This window comes from Ictidomys tridecemlineatus, chromosome 6 (genome assembly GCF_052094955.1).
Source record: "Ictidomys tridecemlineatus isolate mIctTri1 chromosome 6, mIctTri1.hap1, whole genome shotgun sequence".
Taxonomy (NCBI): Eukaryota; Metazoa; Chordata; class Mammalia; order Rodentia; family Sciuridae; genus Ictidomys; species Ictidomys tridecemlineatus.
In genome coordinates, this window is record NC_135482.1 from 1,646,741 (window position 1) to 1,668,975 (window position 22,235).

At 55.8% G+C, this 22,235-nt stretch overlaps 1 long non-coding RNA gene across 1 annotated transcript; it reads left to right on the plus strand.

The window, feature by feature from the left end:
- Positions 1-8,754: 8,754 nt before the first annotated feature.
- LOC120887101 (uncharacterized) lies at positions 8,755-21,697 on the plus strand. The gene is made up of 2 exons (XR_013440108.1): positions 8,755-9,550; positions 21,408-21,697. It is a non-coding gene; the product is annotated as an uncharacterized LOC120887101 (long non-coding RNA).
- The last annotated feature ends 538 nt before the right edge of the window (positions 21,698-22,235 follow it).

Below are 22,235 nucleotides of genomic sequence, written 5' to 3' on the forward strand. Positions count from 1 at the left end.
GGGCTGGTAAATGGCTAAATCCAAGTTGAAAGCCTGAGAAACAGGGAGGCTGGTGGTGCCCTCTGAGAATCCCAGGGATAGGCAAATCCTGGAATCCCAAGGCCAGGGGCTCCGGACTCCTGGTGTCTACGAGCAGAGGAAGAGAGAGAGCGAGTAAGGGAGCGGTGACGGGAAATGAGGAGAGATCTGCCCTTCCTGGGCCTTTCCATTCCACCTGAGCCCGCAGCCCATGGTGCCCACACAGTGTGGGGGCATCTTCCGCACCCAGGCCACCAGCCCTCATGCCAACAGCCTTGGAAAACAGCCACAGCCACGCCCAGGAGTCTTGGCACCCCCAGTCCAGCGGAATCGACCCCTGCAGTGACCCATCTCCCCTGGCAAGAGTGAAGAAGTCTGGGGTCCCCGGCCTTTGCTGGAACGGGTGGCCCTGGGCATCGGGCTTCCGTGGGGTGTGCGGCATCGTGCGGTCTACACGGTCTGTCTTGCTTGGCCACCCTCTCCTCGTCCGGGCCTGTTGGTACTTTGGGTTTGCTGGCTTCTCCAGAGCCCAGCTGGGGACCGACAGGCAGAAACAAAACCGAGTAGCTCACTGCTGCACCATTTCGCTGCTCCAAGACCCTGGCCAGTCTCCCCTCTCCTCCCCTTGCAGAACTATATTATGCTGATTGTGTATAGAAAAGCCAGGATTTTTAGGTGCACTAAGCAGGAGAAACAGGGCAAAGTATGGCTATTTCATGTTTCTGAAGCAAAATATCCTCCTCTGGGTACTTTGAAGACCACTCTTCATCTGTAATTTGAAGCAATTTGATTTTATGTTGATACTGTGTGGTGTGATTTCATGACTAATTATTTATTTAATATTTATTTTCATGTTGGAAATTGAACCCAGGGTGCACTACCACTCAGCCAAACACCCAGCCCTTCTTATATCATCTTGAAACAGGGTCTCACTATGTTGCCCAGGCTGGCCTCAAACTTGGGATCCTCCTGTCTCGGCCTCCTGAGCAGCTGGGGGTACAGGTGTGTTCCACTGCACCTGCTTTCTTCCTGTTTCTTACACTTAAACGATGTGAGCTTGGATCCATGGGTTTTTAGTTTTCATCAAATTTATCTTTTTTCAGCTGTTATTTCTTCAAATATTTCCCTATCTACGCTCTGGCCTCTCTGCCAGGAGTCATACCACACCCGCTCGCTTTCTGGAAGCCACCTCAGGACTTGCACTCCGGGTGGCCCTTGCCGTGTTGTAGGTCGCATCTGCAGGTGGGTCTCGCCAGGTGCTCCTCTGCTGTCTTTTCTGCTTTAGTCCTCTGTGCCGGGTTTTCCCATTAGACATGTCGTGTAGACCGCTCAAGTTTGGGTGTTTTCACGTCTTCCCCGTCTCTATTTGACATGCCCACTCTCTCCTCGGGCTCCTCAGACATGGGACCTGCTCCTCAAGATGCCTCTACACGGCTCCGCTCACCGCCACCTTGTCACCTCCTGCTCTGCTCTTGTGCACCGCCCTTCTTCCCCGTGAGTTCTGCTCTGAATGGCCCGAGGCCCGACGCCCAGGGTCTTGAACCCCTTCACAAGCCACGTCTGCTTTGTTTTGCTTTGTTTATGCAGGGCTAGGTTCCCCTGGCCTGGCCCTCCTTCCCACTCCTCTCTGCATGTCCCTTGTCATTGCTGTCTGTGCAGCTGTTCTGAGCCTCACCTGACACCACCCGGCCCCGAGGAATCCAGCTCGTGTTCAGTAACTCCCAGCACAGAACCCCGGGGACTCTGCCCTGAGTTCGCTTTGGAAGGCAGGCAGCAGAAAAGGGTTGGCACTGGTGTCAGAAAATCACCACGCCACGCCAGGGTGGCCGAGGGTTCTGCTTTTGCTCTGAATGTTCCACCCAATGACAGTGATGGTGAGGACATCCGGATTTCGAGGGAGATTCAGGATGGACTTTCCTGGGAGAATTTCCCTCACCCAAGGAGTGAGAATGCAGGGGGCATACAGACGCCTCCTGGAAGATCACTAAGACCTGCCTTTTCCCCCCTTTCCCCCTGTTTCTGCAGCTTGTCCCTCTGAGCCCTCGTTTGCATGGCTAACACAGGGAATTCTCTACTCTAAAATTTCTGGTGGCTCTGCTACCCCAAAACCTGACTCTGGTCTTAGTTGTGGCCTTTGATGTCCTCACCAAACTACTTTCCCATTGCTGTCTCCGGAAATTTCCTTCAACCCCCTGGGACTTCTTTGCTTGTGGCATCAGGGAAATCATGGGCCATTCTCGCTGTCTTCCGTGGTGAGGGCCTCTGAACCCTCCCTGGACGCTCCCTCCTGCCCCACAGAAGGCCTGCAGGCCCTCGGCTCTGCACACACTGAGGACTGATGGCAGACTCCTCTGGTCCTGGGGGACGGACACCTGTGGGCCAGGCTGTGTGCTGGCTGCAGGGGCGGCTGGAAGTCCAAGGGAAGACGGGTCACTCTCCTGCCTGGCCCAACACACCTCAGGGTGGCCAGATGGCCAGCTGCCCTCCAGCTCTCCTTAGAGGGAGACCTCAGGCCTGAGCTAGGGGGCTTGGTCCACCCCGATACCTCTGGTGGAGGCTCTGAGGGAAGGAGAGAGGGCATTCTGAGGGGATGGATCAATGGGGGGTGGGGCCCCCCAGGACAGAGACTCCTGACTGTGCTCTGGGAACATAAACAGAACATCTCCTGGACCCTGGCCCCAAGGGCTGGACCAGCAGGAGGCTCCGTCCTCAGGAGTCTGAGCAGGGGACCTCGGGGGCCAGTGTGGCTCCATGCTCTGGCGCTGAGCCCTCCCCGCAGTGGTTGTTGAGGAGCAGGGAGCTGGCCTCAGTGGACCGCTGCTCCGCCAGTGCGGACACCTTCCACCTGGACCCCTTCTCCTCCTCCCCCAGGTGCCAGCCAGTCCTCATTCCCTTTTTATCTTAACTCTTATCCATTATGCGGCACTCGCAGGCACACACAGCAGAGTGCACAGAAGCACACCACGACGGCTCCCAGGCCCTTTCCACTTCCAGCCTCTGCTTCCCCTGCCGCCCTCCCCCTCCCCCACCCTCTCACCTCCCGACTCCAGCACAAGTAGCTCTCACTGACCTTCCGGTTCTCACTGAGATGCGCCTGACCACCCGTGTGCGTCCACATGCGCACCTGTGTGGGACACTGTGTGTGACAACACAAGCTCAGGTAGAAACCCACACGGAAATCCACAGGTGGCTGCTGTGCCACAGCTTCGCAAAAATAAACACCATTAAACTGTCTCTGGCATCTCACTCTCAGCTCAGCAAAGCCTTGCCAAAGCCCCTCCCGGCTCCGTCAGGCTGGGGGCTGCCTCTTCTAATGGCTGCAGAACGCTCCTCCTTGGCGCGGATCGACACACAGCTATTTACTCCCCAATCTGTGTTCCGACCCGTCAATGGTTGTTCAATGTGAACACTCTTCCCTTAAAAAAGCCTCCCTTTGGTTTTTGTTTCTGCTTTTTAAAGGTAAGACTTCAAAGAGTCCTGATGTAAAAAATACAAAATTCATAACGTTCCCGATGAGCTCCAGACTCAAGCCGAGTTTGCAAAGCAGCGGCTCAATGAGTTGGGATGAAGTCCCGAATCCTTTGAAATGCAAGTTTCAGAATTCAGACCAAGGAGGGTCTGGCAAAATTAGTCCTGCTCCTGCGGCTTCTATTTTCCCTCCTCTCTTTTCTATTCAACTTCAAACCCTTTTGAGAAGCTGTAAATTATATTTTTCTCTTAATAATATCTATTTAGCCCTACTCTGTAAGGCTGGCTGCCGCGAGCACGAGGCAGGCCTCTGCACTCCGAGCCGTGGCACTGGTGGGCAGGGAGGGCATCCCTTGGGGCGCAGGGGTACGCCTTCCTGGGCTCAGAAGGCTTGAGGGACTCAGGGCAGAGAGGACTGCGGGCTCGGAGGGCAGACAGACGGGGAGGAGGCCTGGGGCTCACGGGGTGCCCTGGGGCCACAAGTCCAGATTCTGGGTGCCGGGGTCCACCCAGATGGAGAAACCTGCTCTCGATGTGCACAGTTGCCAAACAGCTGCAGGGTGAGGCATCCTAGGAGGAGAGGGCGTCTGAGCTGGAGAGGACATCTGCAGCCCTGGCTGGGGAGACCACAGGGTCAGGAAGCAGGGGAGGAAACAGGATGAGCCTCAGCCCTGTTTCTTCAGCACCTGGATTTCCAGTGTGATGAGGACCAAGCCCAGGGTCCCCTTGAACCGGGCTCCGAAGCTGCTCCCGGCTCTCCCACGTTCCTCTGGCTCCCTTTGCTCCTCTCACCCGCTGCTTCTTGTGCGTTTCCCACCTTCTGAGTTTTGCGTCCACACGACAGGACCCAGCCCCAGCCCACCCCAGCACCCCAAATGCACTTCAGCACCCTGGTGCCGCGTTGACCATTTGACTTCAAATCACATGGGCAGGGACTCGAGAGAGGACCTGAGGATGCTGGCGCCAGTGACAGAAACCAGGTGGGGACCCAGGAAGGTACCTGGAGAGGCCCCCTCTGTCCTCCACCCTGGAAAAAAGCCTCAGGGACACGGACTTGAGCAGGTGCAGGGGGTCAGAGCCCTCCCTGGAGTGAGCCTGGCACACCACTCGCCAGAAAGTGCCCGGAGCCAGGCCCCAGGGCCGCTCCCAGAGCCCTCACTGCTCCCCACCCATCCCAGGGCCTTGTATCACTGGAGGCGGAGCAGGGTGCCGAGCCCAGGAAGCCCACAGAGACGAAGCTCTTCCTTGTCCTTGGGCTCCCGGCCACCATGCTGGAACCCCATGACGTTGCCGACAGTTGTACAAGTCACCAGTTTCTCCTGCTGTGAACCTGCTGGAATCGTATCCAAGCCCCCAAAGCAGTGAGAATGGACTCAGCATCTGGGTCTGGAGCTCCCTGTACACGGTGCAGAACAGCAGACGGAAGGCCGGACCAGGACCGGCTGCTGAGGCGGTTACGGTTATGAGGTGCTCAGACAGTGGCTCCACACAAAGACCAGTGGCAAAGGTCCCACAATCAGGGTTTACACCCACCATGGGGCACAGGAGGAGGGGAACAGGAGCAGGTGCTGCACAGGAGGTGGGAGGGGGTCAGTAGCTCCCAGGGAGCTGCTGCAGCCCAGTAGTGGCCAGGCTCCTCTGCAACCTGTGGTGGATGCCCATGCTGCTCCTCAGAGGGACTAGGTGGCCAGGCAGGCCCACCACTTCCACCCTCACCCCATGATGGTCTGTGGCCACTCTCCGCCCGTCTTCTCTGCTGCCTCGTCCTCCTGTGTGCCCTCCTCCTAGCTGGACCCGCCCAGGAGCTTTGCAAGCCCACCCCACCTCTGAGGCCAGCCTCGCCAGTTCCCTGCAGGTGGATCTGGCCATGTTGTCCCTAAGCTGAATCACCGTGCAATGAGGACTGGCCCTTGGACAGCACCTGGACTTCTGCCCTTCAGAGCTCTGGGTCCTGAGTCCACCGTCCAGCCCTCTGGGCCTGGTTTCCTCATGTCGCAGGCAGGGGGTGGTAGTGTTCAGCACCTGGGCAGCACTGGGGGCCACGTTGGCTAAACATGCAAATGTGGGGCAGGCCTCATCGCCACGAGACCCCAGGAACGTCCCCCCACCATCTGCACATGTTGGCTGTCCCCCGGCTGCAGGCACCGTGTGAGGATCAGCCGCTGGGCCCTGTGTCTGTGAGGAGGGAAAGCACGTTCAGAGCCCGGATGATCAGGGTCAGCTCTCCAGCCCCAGCCACACAGCCACCAGCCTTCCCGGAAGGGTGTATCTCAGCCCCGTCCAGCACAGCAGCTGACCTCATGCGTGAGCTCATCTCACCTCCACGGGGCCAGCAGACGTCCCCTGAATGCCTGTCTCTGCAGGTGCAGTGGGAGGGGCTGGTGCCCAGGGTGACCTGGCTTCCCACTGAGGAGCTCAGCTGACATGGAGCAGGGCACGTTTGACAGGGGGATGGTCACATGGTCACAGGAGCAGCAAGGACTTGTGAGTCATGCCGTCACATTCCACCTGCTGGGACCTGTGACGGTCACCAGAGGAGGAGCCTGAGTTCCACCAGGGAAGATGGGGAGGGCTGGCGATCACGGAGACAGGGGGCAGTGCCCGGCAGGGGACATGCGTGTGAGATGCCATCTCGCATCTGGAGGAAGCACCAAGCAGCCCCCGAGGCTGCATTCCCGTCCAGAGCGGCCTGGGCACTGAGGCTGAGGCCACACCCACACGCAGGCCCTGGCAGACCTGCAGGGCTTGCGTGCTCTGCCCTAAGTTTTCAAGTTAGTTCCAGGAACTTAACTTGCACATGTTAATTGGCCTTGGTCATTAGGGAGTTAGTCATTACTCAGTGAGTGCGCAGTGGGCCCTGAAGTCTAGGTACTGCTCAGGGGTGGTGTGTTCCTCCCTCCACAGTCGGCCCTGAGGGTGCCCTGCTCCTGGAGCCCGTGCCCTGGGTGCCCTCCTCCCCCTGGTGTGGACCACCCCCACTGACTTGCTCCTAGTAACTGAACATGCAAAGGTGATGCGATGCCACTTCCCAGATGCAGTTGGTGACTGTGGCTTCTGTGTGGCTTGTCTCCTTGCCCACTTGGAGACCGGTGAAGAAGTCCATGGGGCCAGGACCAGAGGGAAGGCCTCTGGCCAAGAGCCTGTGAGGGGCGAGGCCTCAGCCCTGCTTGGAAGAGTGGCCCCTGCCCACAGCATGTGAGATCAGAAGCAGGTCCAATGGACTGAGCCTTCAGATGGGACTCTATTCCAGTGACCCCAGGAACAGATGGAAGGCACGTGGCCGAGCCTGGAGGCTGAGCTAGTGGACGCTGGTTTTGTGGCAGACACGAGTTTCCCAGGCAGCGGTCGTCAGCACAGTGCTCTTCTGAGAACGAACGTGTTGTGGACTCTCCCTAGGTTCTGTTCTTAGAGGGTCACAGCACCCCACAGCCGCTTCACTCAGATGTCACCCTTGATGGGAAGATGCCAGAGGAGAGATGTCACTTCTTCAAACTCTGGCAGAGAGCTCACCCCACAAAGAGGCTGAGGGGACTCACTGCCTACCCAGGCTGGCAGAGTGCCAGGCACTAGTGTGCGGCATGAGCTGGGGGAGGCAGGAGGGGCCTAGAGTTGTAGCAGTGAGATCAGGATCTGCAAGACCAGGGCACCGAATGGCAGGAAGATGGACTCACGCCGGGTACACAGACAGCGCATCACTAGAGTAGATGGAACCAGGGTCCAGGGATAGGGAGATTTTCAAAAGGGACCTTCCTTCAAGGACCTTCTGCCTTCCAGGCCTCTGCCTGGTGGGAGCTGACCGGGACTGTCCACATTGCACAACTAGCTTTCTCTCTTCTGTTTGTCAGCAGGGACACTCAGCCATGGTGGTGGCCCTGGCTTGGACAAGTTAGAACTCTGAGTCTCAGCGTTGGCCTGGGCACTCCCCTCTGGTTATGGGCCTCCTCTGTATCTGCCCACACACGGCTTTTCCCTTGAGGGCAGTGCTTTGGTTTTACTGGTGGATTTGAATTCTGCAGGACATTAGCAATCCATACAATATGGCACTTAACTAAATGATGTCACATGGAGCCACTTATGCTGAGGCCAGCCTCTGTGCTGGACACCATGGCTCAGCTGGCATAACTTCCCACAAAGGGCCAGCCGGAGGACTATGACCGAGGCACACGGGGGTGTCCTGCTGCAGGACGCTGAGCCTGCAGCCTCCAGCAGGGGCTGGGAACGAGTCGGGGTGAGTGCTGGTGACAGAGGGAGGGCAGAGATTGCTCCCTGAGAAAGCCAGCACTGTGATGATGTAGCAATGGCAGTGCCCGTGGGGCCAGTCACACAGTGGTGGTCCTGCCTGAAGTCTCAGCACTCTGGGAAAGACTACGGGCGCTTGGCAGGGGAGTTGTGCTGACCCTGGGTCCTCTGGCCAGCTCCGTGCAGCAGGCATGGTCACCATGAGCCCTCTTCACAGAGGACAGCACTGAAGCTCACAGGGGCTGTGCATTCAGAGTCCAGGTCTGCGTCCTGCAAGCCCACCCCCTCACCACTGGTGACCTGCCTCTGGGCGGGAGGGGTGTCGAGCAGTGAAGCCAGGACAAGGGCACAAGAGGACAGAGGAGAATTACAGCGCTGGCCCGGCTGGCCTCGCTTAAACAGGGGAGCCAGGGACCGTGGACCTGCTCTGTGATGGCGAGTTGGTGAGGAATTCTTAGTCTAGTGGACAGGAGGCCAGCTCCCGGCACACTGCAGAGAAACGGGAACTCTTCAGGTGTGTGAACAGGAAGGAGACCCCTGGGCTCAGGTCAGAGTGGCCCCTGTGATTCTCAACCTCAGCAAGCTTCCCCGTGCAGGTGCCTTCACACCCAGAAGGGAACGAGTGTGCTCAGGATACAGCCCGCAGCGGGGATGGACAGTGCTTTGCCTGTGCCGTTCTGAGCTGCGTCTCTCTGTCCTGAGGGTCACAGAATATCCATCTGGGTCAACACAATGCACAAAGAAGTCCTGAACTCCGAATGTCACGGGGAGTTCCACACCATTGCTGGAGACTCTTAGTCCATACATCTGAGAACACAGTATCCATTTTGCAGACCTAGGTACCCACAAGTGGCTCGGTGGACAATGGGCCTTGGATTGATTTCCAATGCTTCAAGCAAAATGCAGGTGGCACTCTGCCTGCCGGAGCAGGACAATGGGCCCTCCAGGCTGCGCTGCCTGGCTGTGCTCTTTGTCTCTTGTCCCGGGAGCTCTGGGCCACTCTGGGAGCTCGCAGCCAGTGCTGCGCTCTTAATCCTTGCTTCCACCTCCACTCACTCAACGTTCTCTTGAAAGGCTGGGTTTATCGACCCACTTCTGTGAGGCTGGCTCCTGGCTCTGTGCTGGGGTTACAGGCCGCAGTGGTGCTGGGAACGGGGAGATGGCTGTGCTGGCTTGCTGGGCTCCACAGCTCCCACCCCCGGCGTTGAGAGCTTCATGCTGAAAGGTTCAAGGGCAGAGAGATGGCCCGTGGCCCACATCCGCCCAGGCCCCCAAGGCAGGGCCTGTGGTTTCTGGCATGAGCTTCACCTGTGGAAGCCACAGCCAGCCTTTGCTGCAGCCTGGAGCCTAATCTAGAATTACCAGGTGGCTGAGGCCCAGACAGGCTTTGTGCTGGGGTACTCAAGCAGAAATCTGCCTCAGCCCGTCGTGATCCTATTAGGGAGTGGGGAAGTTAATGAACAGTGTGTCTTTCTTGCCTTTCCTGTCTGCCTTCACACGCTGTGTTTATCTACTTACTTATGGAAATCCAGGCCTTCTTAGTAGGCAGAGCAGAGAAACAGCTTCTTGTCTCTCTGGGAAACTGCACAAATCATTCCATTCAGGCACAAGCCTCCATCGGGCTGCTGAAGTCTAACTAAGATGTCTTTAACCCTTCCTCCACCCAGCCCTGTCATCTGAGTCAGCTCTCAGAAACAAGAGACGCTCAGAGAACAAAGAGGTTCCCAGAGGAGGGATTTTGTTGCAAGCTACAAGAGCAGGAGAGGAGGAAGCAGCCGCAGAGCCAGAAATTGGAAGAAGGAGCCCGTGAAGGTCGTGCGTGGCGGTGAGGCCGGTGGCTGAGAAATCTCACCTCGTTCTCCGCAGGTGCGGCGGCCAGCGCTTTCTGGGTCATGGCTGTGAGTGATCGGCTCCTGCTCTGCAGGACTCGGCCTCCACCACTGGAGAGCCTGGTGGTGTCCTCCGGTTGACAGCTGAGGGCCAGAGCTTCCTCGGATGCTGTGGGCCTGGCTGAGCCCAGAGGGGTGCGAGGTCCTCAGATGATCTGCGTCAGCCGCCCGGAGGTGGAGCTGCTTGATGAGTCAGGCGCCATCCCTCGTCAGCACGGGCAGCGTTCGAACCCCCGTGCTCTGCCCCAGCACAGTTATCCGAGCTGCGTAACCAGCTGCCCAACCCACAGGGGCACAGACCTGCCATTTATTGTGTGCACAGATTCTAGGGTCCAGAAGTTCAGGAAGAGTTTGCGGGCAGTTCTCACTTGGGGTGTCTTGTGTGGCTGCGGCCAGGCTGCCGACTTCCGGGGGTTGGCGTGGGGCTGGATGTTCGAGCTGCGGCCACCGGGACAGCCTTCCGTGGGGCTCTCAGCTGGAGGCCTCAGGTCCTCTCCTCATGAGCTCCCCTCGGGGCTGAGGTCCGCAGGTGCATTGGTACCTGCAGGAGATCAGGGGCAACCCAGAGGGAAACGGGAAGCTGAGGCCTCAGGACCTGGCGGGCCCAACCTCGGAGTCGCTGAGGGAGGAACTGCACAAGACGCAGGCCCTGGGAGGCCAGAGTCCTTGGGCTCCCCCTGAAGCTGGCCACCGTCCACACTCAGAGAGCATTCCTTCACAACATGACCAGTGCCACTGTTCCCAGTGACATTTCCATCTGTCCCTCAGCCCCCCAACAGTGCTCTCCATCAGAATCTCAAGATGCACTAACATCCCCTCGGCCCAGGGCCAAAGCCACTGTCACATTTTTAAGTTGAGGTACAGCAACACCCCGCTTCTGATACCAAAATCTTAGCGTCTTGAAATAACACTTATTTTGTTCACACATCTGCAATGTGAGCAGAGCCAAGATTCCAAAGAAGCTGAACTTCTAATTATTTCTAAATCCTGTGAGAAATAATATTCTGAAAATACCCTCCAGCTAGAGCTCAGCTTGTGGCAACAGCCACCCACAGTCCACCTGCAGGCTTGCTCTCTGCCCTCCACCCCCGCTGCAACCCCTGAGGGACCTAAGAAGTCTCCCCTGCTGCCACAGCCCAGGGGTCCCAGCTGAGTCACGTCCCACATCCCGGGGTGACTGGATGGTGCAGAAGAACACTAGGTCTGTGCAGCCTCTGGCTTCAGCTCCCTGCAGGGAACACTAGCACGTGAGTGTGTGTCCCTCAGGCTGACCCGCCTGCACCAGGCCGTCCCTGTGGGCCACCATGGTGCTGGGACCATGTGGCCTCACAGCCCCCATGTAACGCAGTCTGCTTTCCCACACCAGAGCACAGGCTCATGGGAACAGTGTCCTGCTGCCCACTGTATCCTGTGCCCCTACTGAGGCCTGGCAGGGACAGCCCTGGAAGGTCTGCCCACTGAGGAAGGGGGGGGGGAGAGAGAAGGTGAGGGAGGGAGGAATTGAGTGAGACCCTCTAGATTGGCGTCTTGACAGTGTAAATTTTAACCAAGTCGGGGCCAGATGGGCACGGGCCTCTGATCAGACCCCATGCTTTCCAGAGCTGGCCTGGATCATGCTCTGTGCAGTTCCAGCACCACTGAGCTGTCCTGTTAAGCCACGCCGTGGCCTGTGTCATAATCCACATGTCTAAGAACCACCCATCTTTCCTCCTGTCCCACTGGCCATGGTGTCCGGGCACAGGTGGGTGACCCTTTGTCTGCATGAGGCCTGCCTTTGGCTCCTCCCAGCACCAGCTGGCTGCTTGTGTCCTTACAAGGCCGCTTCTGGGCCCACTGCCCACCTGAGCCCTCTGTGGGAGCCCCTATACACTCTCCTAGCCACATGCACATTGGGATTTCCGAGGGGTTGGCAGAGCATTTCAAGCTGTCTAATGAACTCAGATTCCTCAGGGTTTTCAGAGAAAACATCCAAGAGGCCATATGGCATCAAATACTGAGGACAGAGGGAAGGGCCACCGCTCTGGGCCACCACCAGTGTCTGCCTGGGTCTGCTGTGCAGAGATAGGCTGTCCACGGGGAGGACAGGGCCGTGGGAGGGGGTTGGGAATCCTGCACGCCACCTGTGCTCACGACAGCCCAAGACGCATGTGCCAGGTGAACGTGCTCGCGTGTGTACATATACACATATGTGCACCAGAAAAACAGAGAGTTAAAGAGCCCCAGGAATATCGCCTCAGTGCTGGGGAGGGACAGTGACAGTAGGCAACAATGAGGAAAAGCCACATCCCACAGGGGACACTGTGGAGGAAAAGGTCATTACCAGTTCCTGGCGGGACTTCAGGCAGGATCCCTCCCTGGCCTCCCTATGGGCATGTCAATGACGTATTCCAGTGGACACTCAGGACAGCTCTCTCTCTGCTTGGCTCAAGCCAACTGGGACCTCACCATTAAAGACTTGAAAAGTTCAGTGGATTGCCCCCAGGGTCACTGCAGCCCTTCCGGCTCTGTCCCTGGTCACCCAGGTCTCTGAATTATCCTCTGGTCCCATGTGAAAAGGGGGCTGAGTTGGGGACGAGTCTTAGCTTGGGCTTGACCTCCCCCATGACCGTGTAGCCTTAACCTCCCTAAGCCTCAGCTTCCAATGGGAATGAAGGCCATGACCGCCCCTGGCTGGGCACTAGGAGGATGGAATGAGTGACAGCCCATGAGGTGCATGGAGTGGGGCCCGTCACATGCTAGTTGGTTGACAAACGTGAGCTGTTCATATTGGGCACAAATGCATCAAGTATCAGGCAAGAGACAGCCTCCTCCTCACTTCCTGCCCCTGTTCACCCAGCCCTCGCCCCAGGCCGCGACTCCATGGCTTATCCCACGTGAGCACACAGACAGTCCCTGAGCTCTGGCCCGTCTCTCCCAAATGCCCCTCAGGACGTGGCCCTGCCCCTGAGCCTCCCTCAGCCACCAGCTCCTCATGGGCCTTTCCTTTCCAGCCTCTCCCCCTGCGCTGAATGTGACCCTGGTTTCTTGGGGATCCTCGAGTCGTGCACTTTCATCTGGATCCCTTTCTAGTAGTAGAAGTGGGTGCTGAGCCTCACGTCCCTCGTGCCGTTAGCTCACTTGTTCATGCCGTGCACCTCGCCACCTGGGACAGTCTGCACCCAGGACCTGCAGGAACCCAGGCAGCTGCTGCCTCCCTCAGGGACTCCTGCTTCAGCGCCAGGCGGAGCTCAAACCAGACGGACTGATGCAAATATTCCACCAGCAGCTCCTGGGCAACGCCCCAGTCTGGCTGGGCACAATTCAAGAGCCACTTGTCAAAAGAAATGAACTTTACTTTTAGAACACACACCACACCACAGGAGCTCTTCAGGAATTCCCTCAGAGCCCGACTGCCACCACCGGCTTCCCACAAGCCTCTCTGCCCCCCCCACTCCTCCACTCTTGAGGCCGATTGGCTGGGTCGCAAGGGTGGAGCCAAAAAAGTCCCCCAATGAGCAGCTCCGTGGTCTGAAAGGGCAGGGAAACAGCCCAATGAACATCACCAAAGAGGGGCCAATCAGCTGGCAGCTGGAAGTTTGCTGGGGCCACAGTGAGCCAATCAGCTGGAAGTTTGCTGGGGCCCCTTCGGCTGTGGCTCTCAACAGTGGTGGGTGCTGTGAAGACAGTCAGCCAGGTGGGTGCCCTCGGGTGCGGGTCAGGTGCCACCCCACCTACTGATGTTGGTTGAGATGGGGAAGGGGCTGCAACCATGCAGGCAGAGGCCCCAGGCACAAAGGGAGAAAGGCACACACTGGTGGCCCGTGGGACAGTGTCAGGCTGGTCATACCAACAAGAAGTGAGGACCAGAAAGCAGGGCTTAAGCTTCCGCACCTTGGTCAGAACAGAGCACATCACACACACTGGTGGGGGCCCTGCACCTGATTCTGCTCGCGCACAGTGGCCCTTCGAAAGCAGCGACACTTTACTCGATTCTGTGCACTCCGTCATACCCTGTCTCGTCTGCATGCCTTCCCGTGCGTGGTATTTTATTTCTCTATTTATAAAACTGTCTGCATGAAATTAAAATGTATGAATCTTCCTGCAACCATCTTACTGTCTGGCATCATGGGCCTGAGAATTAGATGTGCTGCAGCACAAAACCCTAGTTCATTGGTTTTCTCCGTACAGCATTTTATTATATGAATATACTACAATTTGTTTATCCATTTTCCTCTTGATGGATTTCTGCTGTTCCCAATGTTTTCTTATGTCAAACTAATTTGAGCTGCGGCGGCTGATCCCGCGTGGGCTCTGCGTGGCTTGTCTGAAGGCCGGGTGTGCAGCTCTGAGGGAAATCACTGGATCGTGGCCTGCGAATCACTAATTTGCCAGTTATTAGTAACTGAGATCCGCACAGCTGCATAAATCCACCTTCCCTCAGGCACACGGTGCCCCCTGCTCTTTCCCGGTCCCAGAGAGCATCCCCTTCTTTATTTCTGCTGACCGCAGTGTGAGTGCATCCCACGGAGGTGATGACGCCTACCTCTGGGCTGGGGAGTGTCGAAGCTCTTCCAAGTTCATTCAGGTTCCTATTTCATTTTTCACTCTGCGCTACATTTCATAACCTTTGACCATTTTTCTGTTTCAATTCTTTTTCTACTTGACCTGTGCTCTGGATTCTGATCCTTTATTGGATTTACACTGTGTAATATCTTGGGGGTTGCGACTGCGATGGAGGCGTGGTGGCCTGTGCATCAGCTACTCAGGAGGCCCAGATGGGAGGATCTCTTGAGCCCAGGAGTCTGAGCCCAGTCTGGGTAGGACAGCAGGACCCCATATCTTGAAAAATGAAAATGAAAAAATTGCTTTGTTTAGTGTCTTTTTAAAGGTTTTTATTCTAATGTCATTTTAGTCAGCTTTTTTTGCTGCTGTGACAAAGAGAGAAGAAAAAATATGAATGAACTAAACACTGGTGGGTGGAGAGGCCAGGAGCAGAGGACATGGAGGAGAAGCTTATTTGGGGCTCAAGATTCCAGAGGTATCAGTCTACAGATGGCCACATCTATTGCTCTGGGCCGGAAGTGAGAAAGAAGATCATGGTGGAGAGGTAGACAGAGAGAGAGAGAGAGAGGCACACCCCGGGACCCTCCTCCTCCAGCCATACCCCTCCTGCCTGCAGTCACCACTTAGTCCCTATCGGGACCAGTGCACAGATGGGTCGAGACTCTCAAAACCCAAGCCTCTCACTCTGAACTTCCTTGCACCGTTGCACATGAGCTTTTTGGGACACTTCATTTCTAACCCTTAACAAATATCATGGCATTTATCCGTATTTTCTTCATGTTTTGTGCAGTCTAAGACTGATGTAGGAGGCTGGGGTGTGACTCCGTGGCAGAGCACTGACCCAGCAGCAGGAGGCCTGGGGTAGGTCCCCAGCAGCACCCCCACAATAATAAGAAGAAGAAACGCCACTGATGTGACAATCTATGACCCACCGCACAGGGGTGCAGAAATTTTCCTGGACTTTCTTCAGAGAGCCAGGGTTCTTTCTCGTCCGCCAGCTTCCTCTTGTGGCTGATGCATTCCTGGGACCCATGCGTCCTCCAGCCTCCTGACAATCAGTTCACCTGTGCCAGGGCCACCTGTCTTGCTCAGTTCTTTCTTAGAGAGAATCTCAGCATCCAGTGCGATAAGGGTCTTCTGCTCTTCTGAGACTTCTGCTACTCCATTCAGCGTGAAATCCACTTGCATCTCCTATGAAGAACTCTGGCATGATCTGGCTGGACTTCCTTTAACGTGGCGAATTAGCCTGGGGACAGGGACACATTTCCAACATGGCGCCTATCCACTCAGGTACTGCTGTCCGCTCAGGTACATGCGTGCCACACCACGTAGCTAGCTCTGTCTTAGAGTCTTCAGTCAGCATTTATACATATTTTCAATTAGGTCTTGCATTTCTTCTGCTGATTTATCCCTGGCCACTTGCAGCCTCCGTTGTCTCTGTAATTGACTCTCTGTGGTGCTATTTTCAGGATACAAACATGCATCCGTCTCTGTCACTTCCCTGGTCTTGGTTTTCCACACTTTAGTAATCCATCTCGGTTCCCCCGTGGATTGTCTTTGTGTCTCCCGATGTCCTCCGTGGACAATGGGGACTTCTCCCTTCCCTTTTCAACTCTGGCTTCCAGCTCCCTCCCCCGCACTTCTTTGGCTTGACTCACAGATCTCGCACGCAGGTGTCCGGAGCTTTCTCTCTGCACAGTCCTCCCTCTCCTCTTCTGCCCCGGAAGTCCCAGCCAGTGTGGCTTTAGGTGACTCCGATTCTTCTGCTCACCTCAGCCCAGCAAGGCCTGTGGACTGGGATGGGCCTGCAGCTGCGTCCAGGCAGAGCCTGGTGCCGGCACCTGGCCCCCGGCCTTCCTTCTTTCCAAGCTGACGGCCGTCCCTGTCTCCTACTCCAGGTGGTCAGGCGTCTTGAAGTGGCCCCTCAGTGATGGCTTTTTGTTTTCTCGTTTCTCTGGTGGGAGGGCCAGCGCGGGGCTTGGCCGTCCATGTTTCCCCCAGGGATCGGCGTGGCGGGCTTTCTCCCAGCTGCCTCCTTCTGGACTGTGTCCTGCGTGTCCTTTCTCCCGCCTTGCCCTGGGGTCTGTAAGGAGGCTTCTGCTCCACCCCAGGTCCCCTGCTGGCTCCCGTTCCACATCTTTGTCTACAGCACATCCGCTCAGCCCATCGGGGGCTACCGCCAGGCAGACTCCAGCCCCGTGCCGATGCTCGTGGGCTCCTGCTCTTCAGCTGGTTTTCCGTGTGTGCTGCAAGCCCACCTTACAGTCCCCCCTTAATTTTGCTCCAAGCAATTAACTTTCCAGTGTTCGAGGCAAGAGAAGGAAGTGCGACCTTTCCAGTTGACCCCGTGCTCACCGATTCTGGGCTCTTCCACGCCTGCCTGTTAATCTGAATGTCCGTGGGGCGGAATTTTCCTTCAATTTCCATTTCTCACACCTTTCTTGTCAGGCGGACTGTGCTGGCATTCATTTTGCACTTATCTGATTTTTCAAACTTTACTGTATTAAAATGTTCAGATCTAGTCACACACTGACAAATCACAAACCTCTGTCTCTGTGGGCCGCGGCGGATTGGCTGTGCCCGCAGCGTGGAGCCACGCAGGGTGACTGAGCTGTGGTGGCGACAGCACTTGAGGGTCCTGCTCTCAGCGGATGGGGAAAGTGCTGGTCCCCGGCCTTGACTCACTCCTGACTGTGCCCGGAAAGGTCCTCCCTGGGCGCGGGGTTCCAGGGACGGTGACCTCTTGGTGTCCGCCCCTCAGGGTCAGTCCTCAGCCCCTCCCCATCTGCCTGACCTCGTCACGTCCTGGGATTTTCTGGTTGTCTGGGTTTCCAGCAGTTTGGCCGACAGGCCAGGGAGCCCTGTGCCCTGTCTGGTCTCGCCACACTCCTGGGTGGCGCTGGCCTCCCCGTCCATGCCAGTGGCACTGTGCGCATCCCCTGTCCTTCCTGCTCCCTCCTTTCCCCCACTCCAGCCTCACGCCACTAGACGATTTCCTCCGTCCATGACGCCGGGGCTTCCTTCCATTGTCAATGTACCTTTCTCTCCGCTTTATTTCAGGAGATTTTCTCTGACCTGTCTTTGCCATCACCGATGCCGCCTTCTTCACTAACTCATGTGCTTTGAGCCCATTTAATTTTTTTGCTCTTTGTTTCAATCTCAGGTGTTGTTTTCCACTCTAGATTGGTCCTTTTTCAGAATTCCCGTTTTTGTTCTCAAATACATACTCCACCCTCTGCTTCACTGTGCATGTGGTCAGTTTATGTCATTAAACGCTCATGGAAGCTGTTGTACAGCCTTGCCTGTTAATAATGATTCATCGGCGTCTCCCATCCTGCATCTTTGCATGGATTCCTCCTCACGGTTTGACACTCCTGTCCTATTTCATTTCAGATGTGGCCTATTGAAGGCCATGAGGCTGCAGGGTCTGTCTCTGTTCTCTGGGTTCTTCTGGCCTGCTCCCTGGGGCTCGTGGCTCTGTGCAGCGGGGACGAGAAGCAGGTGCCTCACAGTGTCCTCCGGAGCTGGCCCAGGGCTGCAGCTTGGAGGGAATGGATTCAACCCCCAGAGCACCTCCTTGCCTGGATGTCAGCCCTGGCGGGGGCAACGGCACGTCCCACTCCGTCCAGGTGCACAGGTGGTGACCGGGGGTCGAGGGCCGCCTGGTACCAGCCCATCCTCTTCCACTGCTTTCTGGTCCAAACTCTGTGTGAGGGAAGGAGGCCGGGACCCGGGAGTGGGCAGTGGGCTGATGGGTCTCTCCCTCCCGTGGATCCTGGGCTCTGAGGCTCTGCTGCAGGTCGCCAGCCCACACAGAACTCACAGCCGTAGGAGTTCTCTCAAAGTCTCAGTTGACAAGGTCCTGTCCACGCGGGACCAGCCGGTGCCCCGGTGTCGGGTGTGGAGACAGTGTCTGTCCTGCCCGTCCCCCAAGGACGGCCTTTTCCCCAGAAGCCACCTCTTGACCATTTCAGGCACCGCTGTCCACTCTCCTCGTGAAGAGGCAAGGTGGTGGCTGGTTCCGGCCCTCCTGGGTCACCTGGCGGCCTTCTATGCCTTGGTGGGAAGTGGACATCAGCAACACCACCGGTCTCCGGATCTGATTGCGTCCAAGGTCGGTCATTGGCATGTTCAGGTTTCTCTTCCTTTTGATCCCCGAGGAGAAGCCACGTACCTTGGATAAATTCCGCATTTCTGTCTCTATGTGAAAACGTATTGGCATAAAGCTGATTATTTAAAGTGTTCTCTTATTGCGATTCCTCATTCTACTGGATCTTTACTTTGGTCTTCTTCCTAATGTCACTGCTTAGAATTACCCTTTCTTCTTTTTCCAAATGTGTGTTCAGGGCTTGGATTTCCCTCTGAGTCTTCCTGAGCTCACGAAGCTGACATGCTACATTTTAATAACCAAAATATTGTCTCACTTCTATTTTGATTTTTTGGCTCACAGATTATTTAAAAGCATGTTGCTCAATTTCTCAGAAGTTAGATTTTTTAATTTAATGGATTCCTACATAAATTACACTGTGCTTAGATAGGTGATACGGATTTCAGTCTGTGGGAATTTGTGCCAGGTCTGGCTGTGGCCCCGCGTTAGGAAATGTAAACTGTGACCCTGTCAAGCATAGGTCTGGGCTGTGCTTTCTGTTTGGTTTGGTGGACTGTTTTGTGATTTTTTTGTTCTTCCAGCATAAGTGTGTGTTTAAATGTGTTCCTTATGGGTATTAGTCTAGTAGACAGTTTTTTTTAAAAAAAAATTTAGTTGTGAATGGACACTTTTTTAAAAATTTTTATGTAGTGCTGAGGATCGAACCCAGGGCCTCACACCTGCCAGGCAAGCGCTCTGCCACTGAGCCCAGCCCAGCCCCTCTATTAGACGTTTTTATAGAACGTCAGTTCTAACTTTTGTGTTTGATCCATTTGAATACATTCTGACTATTGATATAGTTGGCTTTATTTCATGATATTCCGCGCCTTATTGTCCTGACTCTTTCTGCTACTTCAACATTTTTGTTTGGTTTTGTTTTTTTCAGTATGTCATCGCTTTGTCCTGTGATTTAAATGAAAGACTCAAAGTTCCCATCAAGGGCACCTTCACATTCACGGGGAGACTTCACAAGGGCCTGATTCCAGCTGCCTCCATTCCCAAATATCCTACTGATGTCTCTTTGTGGTCTCACCACATGGTTGTAAACTCAAAAATCAGTTACTGATTGTTTGACACAACCATTATTTGTTCAGCGTTATCTGCACAGACATAAACATATCTCATCAGTTTTCTCTGAATCCACTTCTTGTACTTGGTGGTTGAAATCGTTCACCATTCTCTCTAGCTTTGCAGACCCAATCACACTGTGCTACATCTTTCTATTTCAACCTTTATTATTTTAATTTCTCTTTTATGAATCCGGCAACTCTCTCCTTCGGTGCTCCATTTAACATTTCTAAAGGTTTATACTCCATTTGGACAATTCCTTCTTTCCTTGTACCAAACCCAGTATTCGTGAGGTGGCATGATTTCTTTCTGAAACGTCTTGTTTCTTTGCCTGAATCTCAGGGGTTTTCCCAGAGTCTGCTGCTCCTGACGTCTCCATGGTATCCTCTAGTGTCTTGGTTACGCCTGCCACTTTGCACCTTGATTCCCTCTGTTCTGTCCTTCTGCCCTCTCCTGGTCAGTCTGTCCCGAGGCTCTAAAGGAAGCAGGGCCTTGATGGGCAGTGACCCCGAGGGTGCCTCCACCTGAGCTCTGCCTCCTGGGAATGGCCACAGTCCATGATTGACACCCAGGGTCATGTTTCAGGCCTCCTCCCCTTTCACCTCGGGCCCTGCCTGGGGTCATCAATCTTCCTCTTCCTGGCTGTGGGTTTCGTCTCTGGCTGGCTTTTCCTGAATGTGCAGACCTTCAGGTTCCCAGAACTATGTGGACATCACTCTGCATCCTCCTCCTTGGCGTGAACCAAAGACTCACCTGCTAGGCTAAAAAAGCATTTCAGCTCCTAGGCTGGAAAGCACCCCGGGTGTCCTGGCTCCGTGCTGGAGACCCATCGTTATTTTGGAGGCTGATTTTATTCCCTGAGGTTCTCCCTTCCTCTCCCAGCCTCCTGCTGCATGACCCTCCTCTGTGACTATTAGGTAAGGGCACAATGGAGAGCCTTTCCCCAGTGGAGACACATCTACAAACCTCCTGTCACGGAGTTCCTGGGATTCTGGAGGACAGACCAGATGGCAGGCAGTCTTGTGGGGCCACACCAGTGTTGGGGACCCTCGGTCCCAAAGCATCTGCTCCCTGGACCCTGAGGTGCTGGTGGCTGCTTCAAGGGCGCAGCACTGACCGGGAAGCAGTCGGGACTGGGGCAGACAGTTGGGAATCAGGCTCTGCATGTGGGGAGGAAGTGTTGTGTGGGCAGAAAGAGAAAGGGGTCTGGCAGTGTCCACACAGGGGTGCCCACAGTTGAGTGGACAAATCGAAGGAAAAGAAAGCATGACCAGGACGCTGGAGACTGACCCAGCCAGCACAGTCCCACAGGGACCAGTGGGGGTCAGAAGCTGGGCGATGGTGGCAGCAGGAGGGCAAGCGAGCGGGTGGGCTGGTCTTCCTCAGGGCACACACCTGTTTGGCTCTCCAGGAAGCCTCCTGCTAACCCCTCTAGATGTCCGGGCAGCCTCTGCTCATCAGCCCCCGAGCACAGTTGTCCACTGAAGGCCACAGCTGGAAGCCTTCACTGGACTGCTCCCTGAGCAGCAGCCAACAGAGATTGACGGGAGCGAGGAAGACGCACACAGAGGTGTGTGCACCTGTGGGGAGAGAGGAGCTGTCACAAGAGGTGAGACAGGGCAGGGATCCAGGGTTCCTGGGACAGAGCGGGCAGAGCAAAGGAGGCGGACGGCGCAGTTCCTGTCCTCCACTGGCTGCCCAGCGCACTGTGCTTCTCCACCTGGAAAGGCTTCTGCAAGCTCACAGTGAGCAGGAGCTCACTCCCTCAGCTCCTGGCTTCCCCGCTGCCCAGGTCTCCTCTGGGGGCAGGCAATGTCCTCCCTGCTCTCTCCCACGCCTCCCCAGGTCCTCAGTGCAGCCCCCCTGGCTGAGTTAGGCTCTGGCGGGGACGGCGTCTTTCCCTTAACCGCCTGTGCTCAGCCTGCAAGGCAGCCTGAGCACCAGCCCGAGTCCAGCTGCTTCCTTGGCCCCGTAGCTCACTTGTTGGAGGTCTCTTTCTCTCTGGTGATCATTTGTTTCTGTGTTTTGCTCTCCAGGTAAAGCCGTGGAGGACTTCTTGTGTGCACACACCTACTTGCCTCAGGACGTGAGTTGGTTCTTCTTTACACAGAATCCTGAAATGCAGACCCTGAGCCGGAGGCTGAGGCTCCTGCCTGACGGGCCGGCCCTCGCTGAGGTGGCTTGTCAGCACCCGTGTCTGGGGGTCCCCGTGCACATCCCCACCAACACTTGCGACTATGGTTTTTTACACTTTTTTCCTAATATAAGAGGGAAGAAAAATCTCAAGTTTGTACTGGACAATCTTTTAAAGTTTTTTGGCAATTTCCTCTCATAGTCCATGAGTCTTCCTTCCATATTCTGCTCCCCCAGGTTTCTCTCGTCCCTGTTGATTCGGGGGACTCTCCGTAAGTGCTGAGCACCGTCTTCTGCTGGTTCCTGTTGACACAGAGTTTGTCTCTCTGCCAGCGTCTGTTACTATCTGAATTAGTCACTTATGGCCATGACTCCATTGGCACCTCTCCATGAGGTTGCCAGGGCTTTCCTGTGGCTCTACTGTCCCTGCCTCAGGTCACGAGACATGGCCCAGGCTGTGACCTCACACAGCCCTAGACCTCACCTGCATCCACCATCAGCTACCACCTGTCCACAGCTTCAGCAGGTGTGTGGCCGAGGGTCCTCACTTCATCTCTTACTGGACAGGTCCCGTCCTCGCTGACTTGAGTACCACTCTGACTATCTGTTGATCTCACATTAGGATGTGTAGGCTCCCTGTGTCTGTCTGTTTCTGGATTGCCTATTATGTTCTTGTATCGTCCCCAAAGAAAAGGGGACAGTCACACACCACGTCCCTGAACGCCCTGTCC